A 16,735-nucleotide genomic window follows, 5' to 3' on the forward strand; every position below is an offset into this window, starting at 1 on the left:
TGACAATGAAATAAACTAGCAGTGCAATGATTCTAATTCATTTGTAGCTTTAACATGCAACGCATTATCTGATTCTGATTTGTCTCTTAATTCTTCTTCATCCCCTTTACATCCCCATTGCATGTTTCTTTACTATGCAACAAAAAAACCCATTCTTTGTGCGTTTGTGGGCGTTAATAAAAATGATGTATTCAGGTAAAGAACCTGTCCGAGAGAGCATTGGCATTGCTTATTTTCTGTACTGTTAATAACGGTCCTCTATAAAGAAATACTGCAAATTTAAAAGGGTAGTTTACCTTTGTTATTTTTTAGTATGTTATAGATTGGCCAAATCTTAGCAATGTCTTAATCTTTGTATTTGTTTTTGTTAATCGCCTTCTATTTTTGTAACTTGGACCCTAGCTTCCAGATAGCTGCTGAAATTCCAAAATAGAGAGCTGCCGAACAAGGATCTAAATAATTAAAAAAAAAAACCCACAGAAAATGAAAACCAATTGCAATTTGTCTCAGAATATTACTCTCTACATCATACTAAAAGTTCAGTACCCCTTTAAACCTTTAAGTGCCACAGATCGTAGAATCTACGTTCGGTGGCAAAGTACTTGAAATGCCACAGATCGTATATTCTACGTTCTGCAGCATTTGCAGGTTTGGGAACGGAGAAGCGGCTTGTAAAGCCACTCTCTCCATTCTGACTTGTTCCCCATCCCCAAGGCAGCAGCAGGCACGTGCAGCATATGTGCCCTGCTGCTGCCTGCACTTTCAGAACGGAGGAGTGGCATTACAAGCCGCTCGCTCCGTTCTTAGTGTTCCCAGCAGGATCCCCAGCCCCTAGGCAACAAGCCTAGACGGGGAAAGATAGGCCCCCAGGCGATCGCGACCCCAATGCAGCAGCAGACACGTGCTGCTGCCTGCATTTTCTGAACGGAGGAGCGGCTTGTAAAGCCGCTCGCTCCATTCCAACTCATTCCCCAGCCCCTAGGCAATGAGCAGAAGTGGGGAACGAGTGGCCCCTGGGGCGTGATCGCCCAGGGGCCCCAAGGCAGCAGCAGGCAAGGAAAATCTAGGTGCCCTGCTGGCTGCGCATCCTGATCCTCAAGCTCCGCCTACTCACCAGGGCCAAAAAAGAAGACAGTCTCCAAATGTTCCAACTCTGCCTCCAGCCCTCCTGGTCTACCTACAGCCTACCACCCCAGGTTAGTGCCCCCCCACACACAAATACATACTTATTGTACTAATACTTACATTCACACTTACACACATGCATTCAATTTTGGGGGATCAGGGGGGGTCACACATATTCACAGCACTTACACACGCATCCAACACGCATCCAACACGCATCAACACGCAATTTGCCTCTTGTACAAACACTATTTTGTTTTTGTTTTTCTTTTATTGCATTGTCTGTTTTTGCCTGTAAAAGCTGTTTTACTGCCATTGCGAATAGTGTATTTGCTAATTGCACTACAATACCTTTTGTATGTTATTTCGATGACTATATTGCAATTTCAGTGATATTGGTGCATTTTTAGACATTTTATTGCATGTTTAGCCATTTTATTTCATTTTCAGTTTTGCGTAAGTGTTGTTCGCTTATTTCTATCCGTAAAACCTATTTAAAATAATTAAACTTTGATTCTGACTAAAAAAAAAAATTTGATTGTGTACCTTTGGAAAATGTATAGTTTTCTAGGGTCTCCATACTGTTAGGGGGTCTTATGGTGCATAATACACATACCGGGTGCTTGTATTGTAGTAGCTAGAGTGTCAAAAATTCATATGTACTATTTTCATTTGGGGGTCTCTGTATGCCACCTAGTTTGGTAAATCTTTTCATATCAGTCATCAAACTGTTCAGTAGACCCCTGGCATTCATATTTAGGATGCCTTTTGCTGGTACATGACAAAATTTGGTCTAGATAATGGGGTGAAATGCAAGCTTTGTGACTATTTTTAGAAATTTAAAAAAAAAAAAATGTTGTGTTTAGCATAACTTTGCCGTTTGATAGTTTGCAGTAGAAAGATATAATTACCTGCTTTAGATTAGTCAGAATGTGTTCTTTTTCAGAAAATGTATGGTTTTATAGGGTCTCCATATTGTTAGGGGGTCTTATGGTATATAATACACATACTGGGTGCTTTTATTGTAGCAGTCAGCGTGTCATACATGAAAATTCATATGTACTATTTTCATTTCGGGGTCTCTGTATGCCACTTAGTTTAGTAAATCTCTTCATATCAGGCATCAAACTGTTCAGTACACCCCTGACATTCATATTTAGGATGCCTTTTGCTGGTACATTACAAAATGTGGGGTATATAATGGGATAAAATGCAAGCTTTGGGATGATTTTCAGAAATTTCAAAAAAAGCGTTATGTTTACCATAGCTTTGCGGTTTGGTAGTTTGCAGTATAAAGATGGCATTACCTGCTTTAGATTCATCAGAATGTATACTTTCGGAAAATATATGGTTTTCTAGGGTCTCCATACTGGTAGGGGGTCTCAAGGCACATAATACACATACCGGGTGCTTATATTGTAGTAGCCAGAGTGTCATACATGAAAATTCATATGCCCTATTTGGATTTGGGGGTCTCTGTATGCAACATAGTTTGGTAAAACTATGCATATTGGGCATCAAACTGTTTAATAGACCCCCCTGCATTCATATTTAGAATGCTTTATGCTGGTAATGATACATGCACGGTACGATGCTGGAAAGTTGAAGCTTTGAGGCAATTTTCAGGTATTTCACCAAAACCACAAATTTTGGGAAAGCCTTGTGATTCAGTAGTTTGGAGCAGAAAGGCATGGGTACCCATTTTAGATTCGGTAGAATGTGTACTTTCCAAAAATATATGGCTTGGGGGGGGGTAAACATATATTTGTGTTTTTACCCCATAAAAAATGCAGTCAATTTGTTGATTTTTCAGTAGCTGAATATGCGCTAACTTCATTTAGGGCCTCTAAATGCCAGATACTTTGGTAAACCTATGCACCATGGGCACCAGACTGTTCAGTGGACCCCTGGCAATCATATTTAGGGTGCTTTTTCTTGGTACATAATGATTCATGGGCGATATGATGCTGGAAAGTTGAAGCTTTGAGGCAATTTTCAGATATTTCACCAAAACCGACAATTTTGGGAAAGCCTTGTGACTCAGTTGTTTGGAGCCGAAAGGCATGGGAACCCCTTTTAGATTCGGTAGAATGTGAACTTTCCAAAAATATATGCTTTTGGGGGGTAAACCTATTTTTCTGTGTTTTTACCCCACAAAAAATGCAGTAAATGTGTTGATTTTTCAGTAGCTGAAGTAAAGTCCTGGACAATTTGGATGTGCTAACTTCATATTGGGCTCACTAAATGCCAGGTACTTTGGTAAACCTATCCACAATGGGCATCAAACTGTTCAGTGGACCCCTGACAATCATATTCAGGGTGCTTTTTCTTGGTACCTATTACATTGTGGGATATGCGGAGCAGCAAAATAAAACCTTTGAAGTGATTTTTCAGAATTTTGATACATTTTTATAAAAACCACTATGTTCAGACAAGCTTTGATGTTTGGTAGTTAGGAGTAGAGAGATATAGTTACCCATTTTGGAATCAGCAGAATGTGTACTTTTCAAAAATATATGGGTTTCTGGGGTAAACCTAATGTTTCAGGATTTTGTGGCCTTGGAATCTAAAGTATGCCGTTTTCTGCCTTCTGCTTTCAAAATTTGTTAATTTTTTGCTGTACAGAAGTCCTAAATCTGCTTAAAACTATACATATTTGGTATTGGCATGTTCGACATGAGGCTTGCCAAATCAGTTGGATTTTCATGCGTAAAATGAAATATTTTTCTGGTATAAATTCATATATTGTGAAAAAAACATTTTTCATTTTTTTTTGTATTTAGCGCTATAAATCTTTTCGCAGAGGTGGAAATACATGAAAACTCAGGCAGATTTAGAAAGCTCAGTTTCTCCCGAAAAAAACAATGTATAGTTTTCCTAGGTAAACTATAGGTTTCACCTCAGAAAATGCCCCTAAAGTGAGAGAGCGCAAATGTTTAAAAAATGGCGGGCATTTCGCGTAATCACTTAAAACAAAAAAAGCATTGCATTTAAAATGCAACACATATCCATTGACACGCAGGTTACACTGGAGATAGAAGATTTTCTGGTGTGCCTTGGCATATCTGCTGTTCAGGATGCTTGTAATATTGAGGACTATTTTAGGATTAGTCTGATCAATTAATTAGTTTTAGAAGGTAGAATGCTTGTAAACAATGCCCCTCCCTCTTCTACAGAGGTACAAATTCTAAGGGGCTCATTTATTGATAATAAGAAATTCTGCACCTGGGCATTAACCCATGGCTACAAGTGTATTTTGCTTTAATTGTTGTTCAGCTGACTAAATAAAGCTAAACATTGATTAGTTGCAGTGGGTTACTGACAGTTTGCCCAGTGTTAGTCAGTTTATCCCCAGAGTGTTCCATTTAAACCTCTGTAGATACACTTATAAATGTACAAAATAATTTATTCAAGACTGTAAATCACTGCAATCTGATAAACATTCTGTTTTGCATATTTTTAACTGATTATGTCTAATGCTCATTCTAGAAATGCTACTGAATCAGAATATGCCGAGGCTTGCTAGGCAACTGCAGTTTCCCATAATGAGACTACATTCTTGAGAATCATAATTTCCTGCCTGATATTTTTTACTCATGCAATTGCCGTATGCATTTTAGCTTGGTTGAAAGGAACTGTGGAGGGTTTTTTTTTTCTTTCACTGGTTTAATCTCAACAACAGTTCTTACATCTATAATATTCATTATGACGCATTAAAAATTGCAGCACTACAGCTTTTGTGAATTGTGACTTCCTAGATGCCCAAAATTCAATTGCACATGAAGGAAAACAGATTCCTGACAAGTACAGGTATGAGATCCGTTATCCGGAAACCCGCTATCCAGAAGGTCTCATTGACTCCCATAGACCATCCATCCTTTTTAACCAAATAATTCAAGTTTTTAAAAATTATTTCCTGTTTCTCTGTAATAATAAAATAATATCTTCTACTTGATCCCAACTAAAATATAATTAATCTTTACTGGAAGCAAAACCAACCTGTTGGGTTTATGTAATGTTTACATGATTGTCTAGTAGACTTAAGGTATGAAATTACGTAAAGATCTGTTATCCGGAAAACCCCAGGTCCCGAACATTCTGGATAACAGGTGCCATAACTGGCTGTAAATGTATATACTGTAAATGTATGTATCAGCAAAGAGATCAGAATGAGAATCAGACTCTTCCCTTTCACAAAGGTGCTCCAGTTCAGTATACTGTCTGGGTACACTTTGGGGCCCATTCACTAAGTTCGAGTGAATGAATAGAGTAAAAATAGTTCATTTTCGAATGTTTTTTTTGGCTACTTCGACCATCTAATGGCTACTTCGACCTTCGACTTCGAATCGAACTAAAAATCGTTCAACTATTCGACCATTCGACCATTTGATAGTCGAAGTACTGTCTCTTTAAGAAAAAACTTCGACCCCCTAGTTCGCCACCTAAAAGCTACCGAAGTCAATGTTGGCCTATGGGAAGGTCCCAATAGGCTTTCCAAGTTTTTTCTGATTGAAGGATAATCCTTCGATCGATGGATTAAAATCCTTTGAATCGAAGGATTTATTCCTTCGATCAACGAATTGCGCAAAATCCTTCGAGTTCGATATTTGAAGTCAAAGGATTTTAATTTGCCAGTCGAATATCGAGGGTTAATTAACCCTCGATATTCAACCCTTAATACATCTGCCCCTTTATGTTCTTCAGTTTCAGAAAGTGACAACACCTGGGGCAGGGTGGGTTACTCAAGGCCTGCTATTAAAAAAACCTGAATACTTTGGACACCCACCTTTACTTATTCCCTTAGTCTTCATTTGACCCCTCCCCCCAAAAAAGTAAAAACAAAAAAAATGCAGGTAGCAATGTAACACATTTCAGCAGTGAAAAGCTATGAGTAGTCTTTCCTAAAACTTTGCATTACATTACTTTGCAGCAGCTTCTCATATTATTTTCAGTTAGGTTTATGCATGCATATTATGGCATAGCAATTCTTTAGTATGTTCTCTATCTCTGCATTTATTTGTCGAGATAGCCGCTTTCTAGCTGAGTTAAATCAGACTCATTATGTAGTCAGAGTCTTGCAGACGTTTAATCCCCTCAAATCGACAATTTGATTTTCTTCCATTAATTATGTCATCCAACTGCTTTAACCTCATTCATCACTAGCAAACTTTACATTAAATTGAAACTAGCAACCTACTCGGTCTTTACCGTGCAGTATTATTATGTGTAAGGAGTGGAGTTCACCTTAAAAAACCTAACAACAAGGTGTTATTCGGTTAGGGTTTTTGTAGCTGTCTTTTCGTTAACTCCAGGTAGTCTTATAATAAACAGATGGATTATTTTATGTTTAGCTGCTGTGTAAAAGGTTAGACATTTTTTTTTTCAAATGAAACAGGAAATTAAATATAAAATATTAGAACTAGGTCTTGAGGTTTAATTTGGAGCATCTGGCTGTTCTGCTACAGTATGGATATTCAAAATGTTTCAATTATATTTTACTTTAGATTTTAGAAATGATAGCTTGTTTTATGGAAGACACAAGTTTATAAATATACTGGACATTTGTAGAAAAAAATAACAATGTTTGCAGTGTCCCAGAGGACTGCTTTTCTTTCTGAATTTCTTTTTCCTTAAGCAACTGATATGGCTTAGATATCAATCATCTAATTCCTGATACTATCTTAGTTTCTAATTACCAGTTTTATATATGGGAGCCCAAATATGGGAAAATGCATATATTCAACTACAGGTGAACATGGAACCTGTTATCCAGAATGCTTAGGACCTGGGGTTTTCTGGATAACGCATATTTCTGAAATTTGGGTCTCCTAGTCTACTAGACAATCATGTAAATCATGTTTTTTTCAAAACACATCAGTTAATAGTGCTGCTCCAGCATAATTCTGCACTGAAATCCATTTTTCAAAAAAGCAAACAGATTTTGTTCTATTCAATTTTGAAATCTGACATGGTGCTAGACATATTGTCAGTTTCCCAGCTGCCTCCAGTCATGTGACTTGTGCTCTGATAAACTTCAATCACTCTTTACTGCTGTACTGCATGTTGGAGTGATATCACCCCCTCCCTTTCTCCCCCCTGCAGCCTAAGGGTAAGGCCACACTAAGCGATAGCGCAGCGATTTGACTCGCCGCGACTTTTCGCCGCGACTTTTAAACGGCAATCGCTGGCGAAACTTTGGCGCTGGCGTCTATGGGGAATCGCTGCGTAAAAACACACGCGGCGATCTTTTTTCTATTGTCGCTCGAAATCGCCTCGCTAGGCGATTTCGAGCGACAATAGAAAAAAGATCGCCGCGTGTGTTTTTACGCTGGCGATTTTGCGCGATTCCCCATAGACGCCAGCGCCAAAGTTTCGCCAGCGATAAGAAATGCTACGTGGGATCAAACGGCTGGACAAACAGCCGTTCTGTTCCCTTTACACAACATGTGTCTCTCTCTCTCGCCCCGTCTTCACAAGCCTTTCACTTCTTTCTACAATTTATATCTCTCCTCCCCCCCTGCAGCTTTTCTGTATCTCTACCTGCTCGTTTGTCCAGCTGTTCCGTTTGATCCCACAAAGCATTTCTTATCTTAGTGCAGCCTCTAGCCCCGCTCTTCTACACAGCGATTCTGTTCCCTCCCACCCAGCATTTCTCTCACGGCAGTCTGTCTGCACACACTGCCGTTCTATCTCGGACTGTCAATACCTTACCTCCCGGCTTCCTGTTCCTCACTTCCGGTTCTGTGTGGAGGAACACGTCGGGAGCGAGCACGCTGTGGCAACTGGTCGCCTTTTTGCCATTTTACAGAGAGCCATGGAGAAGGGCTATTTTGCCATTTTTTGAAAAAAAAAAACAGCTAGGTAATTTATATCAATGTATTAGGGTATGGCTATTATTTTAGCATTTGGAATGGAATTTTTAGATAAAAAATTTTGGTGTTACTGGTCCTTTAATAGTAAAAGCCAAGTCCCACTGAGACTGATTCAGTTACATTGAAGTAGGAGAAATAACAGCCTGCCAGAAAGTAATTCCATCCTAAAGTGCAGGCACAAGTCACGTGACTGGGGCAGCTGGGAAACTGACAAAATGTCTAGCCCCATGTCAGATTTCAAAATTGAATATAAAAAAATCTGTTTGCTATTTTGAGAAAATTTCAGTGCAGAATTCTGCTGGAGCAGCACTATTAACTGTTGTGTTTTGGGAAAAAAACATGTTTTTCCATGATCCTTTGCCTTTAAATAAACCCAAAAGGCAGTTTTTTCCTCCAATAAGGATTAATTATTTATTAGTTTGAATCAAGTGCACGCTACTGTTTTATTATTACAGAGAAAAGGGAAATCATTTTTGAAATTTTTATTATTTGGATAAAATGGAGTCTATGGGAGATGGCTTTTACGTAATTTGGGGCTTTCTGGATAAAGGGTTTCCGGATAACGGATCCCATACCTGTATTATATTTATGTACAACATTTTCCCCTTGGTCAAAATGTGTAAGCATTCAAATTTCCTTTTCTAGCCAAGAGGTAGATGCTAGACTGAGCGTGATTACACCATTTGGCCAGTCAAAAGGCCATAAGAAATACATTTATGTTGACTTAAACTAAATGACTTAAATAAGGAAATCAATTAGATTTCTTATCTCTTTCCCAAGCTATCAAATTGTATCTGTATGGATGTTTTGTTATATTGTTTTCTTTGTGAAAATCTATTTTTAGGACGTACTAAGAAAAGCATATATAGTTCTCAGACAAATGTTCCCTTGCTCAATTTTTTAAGAAATCTATCTGTAGGATGAATGAGAGTTGTTGAGATGCTTAGAAAACCTTGGCAATTAACCAGAACTGCTGACTGACATGACTTGTCCATGACATCTTTGTAGTAGAAGTACTAAACCAAAACTGCAAATCTGTTTTTTATAGGGGGCAAATTATTTTATACAATTATTTACACAAGTGTCATCACAAAGCACCAGCTCTACATGGCATATTATACAACCTACTATAAAATGTAAGAATATTAGTCACCTCAGAATTCTTATGCCATTTAAATGCAGTCCACTTATTCAAGTAACATTGAATAAATCGATTAAATGCTACGTGAATAGCTGAAAGCGAGGTTTTTATGGGTAGGCATATTATAGATATTACCCATTACAATTTGCACAGAAGCCAAGTTGAGTTAGTGAACTTTCTACATATGACCTGGCATTGTCTTCAAATCCCAAAGTTTTGGAGAGAAATTACTGTATAAGATACTTACAAACTTACAATACTTACAAAACATACTTATCCGACCACTTGACCCTGCTGCCATTCTATAATTTATTATACTATCCTATTAGTCAAAATTAATATTCTTGTTTTTGGGCAGTCAAACAAAGTTTGATAAGATCTGGTAAGCATGGACGGTCATGAAGGGACTGCCCTTGGAAGATGGTTACAGGCCACTGACTGTCTACTAACCATCCAGGCAGGCAAATCCCCTTTTTACTACCTTCTCCTGCCTCCTTTTTTTCATTATTATTGAACTAAGTAAAGAAAAAAAAAGATTTTACAGTTATGGGATCTATTACTCGCAAACCAGAAAGGCCGTCTTCCATCGATTCCATCATAAGTAATTCAGATTTTTAAAAATGATTTCCTTTTTCTCTGTAGTAATGAAGCAGTTCCTTGTGCTTGATACCATAAATACTAATTGGATGCAAAAAATCCTGTAGGGTTTAATTATTTTTTTAATATATGGAGATCCAAATGACAAAAAAAACCTTTTATCCAGAAAACACCTCTTATCCAGAAAACTGCGTCCCGGGCATTCTAGATAACAGGTCCCATACCTGTATTAAATTGTCACACTAAATGAACAGAATCATCTTGGATTTTATACTGTTCTTGGGAAGCAGTCACCATGGTATCTGAATAGTGTGTATTGACCATGGTTGTCCATCAAAGAAATTCATAAATGGAATGCTTTTATATATAACACAGCAACAATAATGCATCTATCTGTTCTTGCGGTAATTGTAAGCATTAGTTGATTAATTCAGTTATATTGGTGGTCTTGAAATTGGATTGTTTACAGTTTGCCTGTTTAGCTTTCCTGTTTTATAATAGCTGAGAAAAATAATATTATTGCTTTTTTTGTCAGAAGGAAAACTCTGTAATACTGTGTATCTTCTATCGCTTTCTGCTTTTGGTTATTTATTTCATGTGATCTTCCTGTTGGATACCACATGGAGAGACCTTCCTAACACTCTCACAATTAAATAACTTTCCAAATGTCTTCATGTGGAAGGTAAGCTCCAATATGAGAACTGAACCACTGGAATGGATTGTCTGGCTTGCCTGTTCCTTCTAGAACACTATAGCTTCCAGGGCCAGTTAGCAAAACCCTTTAAACAGAAAACCATTCCCTGTTTAGTACCATCTCCTTTGCAGTTTACATGTCCAATTGGGGATAAAGGGCAATATTGCAATATTCACCTTTTGACACCTTTTTTTGATCTTTCTACCAATATATAAATATGTATAAATATATCTATCTATATCTATCTATATCTATCTCTATCTATCCATCCATCCATCCATCCATCCATCCATCCATCCATATATGAATCTATATATGAATCTATATATAAATCTATATATAAATCTCTCTCTCTCTATCTCTCTCTCTCTCTCTCTCTCTCTCTCTCTCTCTCTCTCTCTCTCTCTCTCTATATATATATTTCTATATATATATATATCTATATATATATATATATCTATATATATATATATATATATATCTATATATATATATATATATATATATATATCTATATATATATATATATATATATATATATATTATATATATATATATATATATATCTATATATATATATATATATATATCTATATATATATCTATATATATATATATATATATATATATATATATATATCTATATATATATATATATATATATATATCTATATATATATATATATATCTATTAGGGATGCACCGAATCCACTATTTTGGATGCGGCCGAACCCCCGAATCCTTGGAGAAGGATTCGGCCGAACCCGAACCCTAATTTGCATATGTAAATTAGGGGTGGGAAGGGGAAAACATTTTTTACTTCATTGTTTTGTGACAAAAAGTCAAGATCCAGATTCACATCTTACAATGATATATATATATATATATATATATATATATATATATATATAAAATATATACCAATGCTTCACAGACCAGCACTCCCTTTTGGGACCTTTTTCAAGGATGACCGAAACGTTGGATAAAGATGCAATAAAAAGATTGTTTGTATCATATCAAAGGAAGTGCTGGTCTGTGAAGCATTGGTGTATACAAAATTTACCGTGCACCCCTGCCTTTATCAAGATTGACTTTGGAGTGCGGATACTCATTTGGAAGAGATACACACACACACACACACACACACACACACACACACACACACACACACACACACACACACACACACACACACACACACACACACACACACACACACACACACACACACACACACACACACACACACACACACACACACACACACACACACACACTTCCTGATTTCTTATTCTTTTGCATGTTTGTCACACAAAATGTTTCTGATCATCAAACACATTTAACTATTAGTCAAAGATAACACAAGTAAACACAAAATGCAGTTTTTAAATGAGGGTTTTTATTATTTAGGGAGAAAAGAAATCCAAACCTGTGTGAAAAAGTAATTGCCCCCTGAACCTAATAACTGGTTGGGCCACCCTTAGCAGCAATAACTGCAATCAAGCGTTTGCGATAACTTGCAACGAGTCTTTTACAGCGCTCTGGAAGAATTTTGGCCCACTCATCTTTGCAGAATTGTTGTAATTCAGCTTTATTTGAGGGTTTTCTAGCATGAACCGCCTTTTTAAGGTCATGCCACAACATCTCAATAGGATTCAGGTCAGGACTTTGACTAGGCCACTCCAAAGTCTTCATTTTGTTTTTCTTCAGCCATTCAGAGGTGGATTTGCTGGTGTGTTTTGGGTCATTGTCCTGCTGCAGCACCCAAGATCGCTTCAGCTTGAGTGGACGAACAGATGGCCGGACATTCTCCTTCAGGATTTTTTGGTAGACAGTAGAATTCATTGTTCCATCTATCACAGCAAGTCTTCCAGGTCCTGAAGCAGCAAAACAACCCCAGACCATCACACTACCACCACCATATTTTACTGTTGGTATGATGTTCTTTTTCTGAAGTGCTGTGTTACTTTTACGCCAGATGTAACGGGACGCGCACCTTCCAAAAAGTTCAACTTTTGTCTCGTCGGTCCACAAGGTATTTTCCCAAAAGTCTTGGCAATCATTGAGATGTTTTTTAGCAAAATTGAGACGAGCCTTAATGTTCTTTTTGCTTAAAAGTGGTTTGCGCCTTGGAAATCTGCCATGCAGGCCGTTTTTGCCCAGTCTCTTTCTTATGGTGGAGTCGTGAACACTGACCTTAATTGAGGCAAGTGAGGCCTGCAGTTCTTTAGATGTTGTCCTGGGGTCTTTTGTGGCCTCTCGGATGAGTTGTCTCTGCGCTCTTGGGGTAATTTTGGTCGGCCGGCCACTCCTGGGAAGGTTCACCACTGTTCCATGTTTTTGCCATTTGTGGATAATGGCTCTCACTGTGGTTCACTGGAGTCCCAAAGCTTTAGAAATGGCTTTATAACCTTTGAAATTGAACTCAGGTGTGATAAACCACAGTTAAGTTATTTTTTAACAAGGGGGGCAATCACTTTTTCACACAGGCCCATGTAGATTTGGAGTTTTTTTTCTCCCTTAATAACGTAAACCTTCATTTAAAAACTGCATTTTGTGTTCAATTATGTTATCTTTGACTAATAGTTAACGGTTTTTGATGAGCAGAAACATTTAAGTGTGACAAACATGCAAAAGAATAAGAAATCAGGAAGGGGGCAAATAGTTTTTCACACCACTGTATATATATATATAGTCACATACCTGAACATGAAAGGAAGCAGCAGCACTGTGATAAGGAGGCTGTAAACCCTGACCCTGTGTGGCTATGTAGTATAAGCCGACAACACCAATTAACTGTGCTGCCAGATTCTTCCTGTCAGTCAAGCATTTAAGTTCAAGCCTTGCAGCTCTGATTGACAAGCCCCAAAGGCCCCCATAGACGCAAAGATTTTTCTTTGATGAACGACCGATTTCAGTGCAATCCAACAAATCCGTCAAATTATTGTGAGGGTAGTGGGAATTGAACGATCGTGCATCTATCTTATGGCATGGGAGAGGACCAAGCTCTTTGAGAAAGGAGAAACAGAGAAAATTTGACTAGAAGAAAATAGTGCAACCATATGGGGCTTACCTTGACGTGGTATGACGGTTTGCTAATTTTATGATTAGGGATGGGCGAATTTTTTCGCCTCGTTTCGCCCAAAAAATTACTCCCATAGACTTGTATGGCGGCGCACGTCAAAACAATTTCGCCACGCAACAAAATTTTTTTGACGCCCATAGACTTTAATGGGCGCCTGCGACATTTCGCCGAAACGGGTCAAATTCGCCCATCCCTATTTATGATCATAACTTTGTAACTAAAACCCTCTGTTTTTGAAAATGAATGCACTTGCATAGATACTAAATTACAAGAGAAACAGGGGACCAAGGAATGTGCATTGATCAATTTTCTTTTTAAAGCAGACAAATTTGTTTTTCTTTAGTGATGTTTTTCACAAAAACGTTGATTGAATTCAAATAGACTTGCCACTTGACCTCCGTTTCCCAATATATATTTTTTGTTTTTTCTATTCATACTTAAATTTGAAATGTTCTGTCTTATGATGTTATCAATATCTTCATTTAAATTCCACTATATTCAAGGTTAATAGCAGTAATAATGTCAATAGAAACATGATTGTCTGATTTAGACATGGGAAATAAATCTAAGTATTCTGAAATGAAGGCTGTAGATATATATATATATATATATATAGGAAAGGATTAGTAACCTGGGAAAACACTGATACACAAGGCTTTTACAAAATAGATTAAATCAAGAATAGGTCTGATTTAATCTTAGAAGATAAGAATGCTGATGCTGGAGACCAATATAAGATTGATTTATTTGAAGATGGAATTTAAATTAAAAAGACAGGGATGTAGGGATTTTTTCTTCTTCTTGGGTATGCGATGGAAGCGCCATAAAATAATTGTAAGTGTTTTTTTTTTTTAATATCTCTATAAATCCTTATAAAATTATGCATTCATTAATGTAATTAATGTATGGTAATGTAAATATGTCTGAGTCTTTTTTTGGGAGTGATAGAGTTATGGATTGGTAAGGTAATATAATTGTTTTAGTACATGTATGGAATCCATTATCTGGATACCTGTTTTGCAGAAAATGCCAAATGCAACAATGCAATGTTCCTTAAAGGAGAAGGAACGCTACAGTGTCAGTTTAGTGCCAACAGAGTAAGCGCAACAGTGCAAGCTAGAACATCATTTTTATTCTTTAGAAGCTCTAGAAGCTCTCTGTTTGTTTAGGATAGCAGCTACCATATTAGCTTGGTGTGACATCACTTCCTGCCTGAGTCTCTTCCTGCTCACTCATAGGGGAGGGGGAGAGGAGCAAACTGAGCTTGCTCAACCCTAACCCTGGAGGTTTATGCTGGAAACAGGAAGTCTGATACAGAAACCCATGTATATACAATAGAAGGAAATAAATGTGGACTTTCTTTTAACAGAGAACTTGCCATTACTTTGAGGGATTACTGGTGTATAGTGATGGGCGAATTTGCGCCGTTCCCGCGAAATGACAAAAAATTCACGAAACGCCGCAGTCGTCTCGTTTTTGACGACCGCGTCCATTTTTTTCTACGCCGGCGTCAAATTTTTTTTGACGCCGGTGAATTTTCACGGGCGTTTCTCGAATCACGCAAATCCGCGCCTGGCGAATAAATTCGCCCATCACTACTGGTGTATTTATTTATTTTTAGACCTTCCTGATAAAACATACTTGGTTTTAACCTTTCCTTCTCTTTTAATGTTAGATGTACTGATTTGTTTTATTTTTCTGTAATAATATTACCTTGTATTTTGTGGTAACTAAAATGACATAAAGCCATATTCATGGCGAAACAATCCTATTGCCTTATTAATGTACAGATATGGCAGCTCTTATTTGGAAACCCGATATCCGTAAAACTATGAATAACAGAGGCGATATTTCCTATAGAGTCCAATTTATGCAAATAATTTTTTTTTTAAATCCGCTTTTCTGTAATACTTTGTACTTGTTCCTAATTTAACTAGTATAAATCTGTGTTGTTGGGAAAAAATAATATTACTGTATTGGGTTTATGTAATGTTTAGTTTAATTTATTTATTTTATATTTTATAGTAGACTTAAGGGTAGGGTGATCCAAATTACAGAAAAAAAACTCTCTGGATAGTAGATATCCTGAATAAAGTTTTTAGTGGTCATAAAACATAGTCTCATATTCTGGTTCAAGGCATTTTTGAAAATAGTTTGTATGGTTTACTTTTGCTTATAAACCTTATAAAATCTAACTGCTAACATTTGTGATGTGTTATGATTTTGATGTAGTTGGCCAGCTTATATATATTAATATATATAATATATGGACAAACAATACCTGTTTTGTTTAAGGGGTAAGGGATTTTTTAGTAGCTCAATGATCAATGTCTCAATGTCCTAAATATATCCGTAATGGGTTGAGTGCAGAGGACCTCTTGTATTTGTCTATAAAGTTTATGATGTTGCTATATACAGGTATGGGACCTGTTATCCAGAATGCTTGAGATCTGGGGTTTTCTGGATAACAGATCTTTCTGTAATTTGGATCCTCAGGATCTTCATACCTTACGTCTACTATAAAATCATGTAAAAATTAAATAAACCCAATAGGCGGGTCTTGCTTCCAATGAGGATTGATTATATCTTAATTTGGATCAAGTACACGCTATTGTTTTATTATTACATATAAAAATTAAATTATTTTAAGAAATATGGGTTATTTAGATAAAATATAGTCTATGGGAGACAACCTTTCTGTAATTCTGAGCTTTCTGGATAATGGGTTACTGGTTAATGGATCCCATACCTGTAGATGGTTTTGCATATATCTGGCACTAGCAAGTGTTGATTTTGCTGCATTCTACAGTGTAAACACAAGATGAAATCATTTTATAGGATTTAAAGCCTCTAAATTCCCATTCTGTGGTTTCCTGTTTTGTCTTTACTGCTTCCTTCTGCAGATAAGGCACATCTAAATGTATATGAGTAATCCTGCATTACGGCTGATCTTCTGGTTTCCTTGAATCATTTGCATGGTTATCTTACCATATATTTCCTCTGTGACTTGAACATTCCTAATTATGGAACCAAAAAATGGGACAGTGCTTGCCAGTCAGTAAAAAGGGTTTACAGTAGATTTCCCTTTAAATTAATTGTTCAGTATAAAAATAAAAACAGGATAAATAGACTTTGCAAAATACACAATGTTATCCATAAAGTTAGTTAGCCACAAATGTAATGTATAAAGGCTGGAGTGACTGGATGTGTAACATAATAGC

The 16,735-nt window shown here is 37.0% G+C and overlaps 1 protein-coding gene across 2 annotated transcripts in view; it reads left to right on the forward strand.

Annotated features, from left to right (window-relative positions):
* Positions 1-16,735, forward strand: part of ascc3.L (activating signal cointegrator 1 complex subunit 3 L homeolog) — a 327,995-nt gene that overhangs the window by 29,696 nt on the left and 281,564 nt on the right. The gene's annotated exons all lie outside the window — the stretch shown is intronic.

This window comes from Xenopus laevis, chromosome 5L (genome assembly GCF_017654675.1).
Source record: "Xenopus laevis strain J_2021 chromosome 5L, Xenopus_laevis_v10.1, whole genome shotgun sequence".
Lineage (NCBI taxonomy): Eukaryota > Metazoa > Chordata > Amphibia > Anura > Pipidae > Xenopus > Xenopus laevis.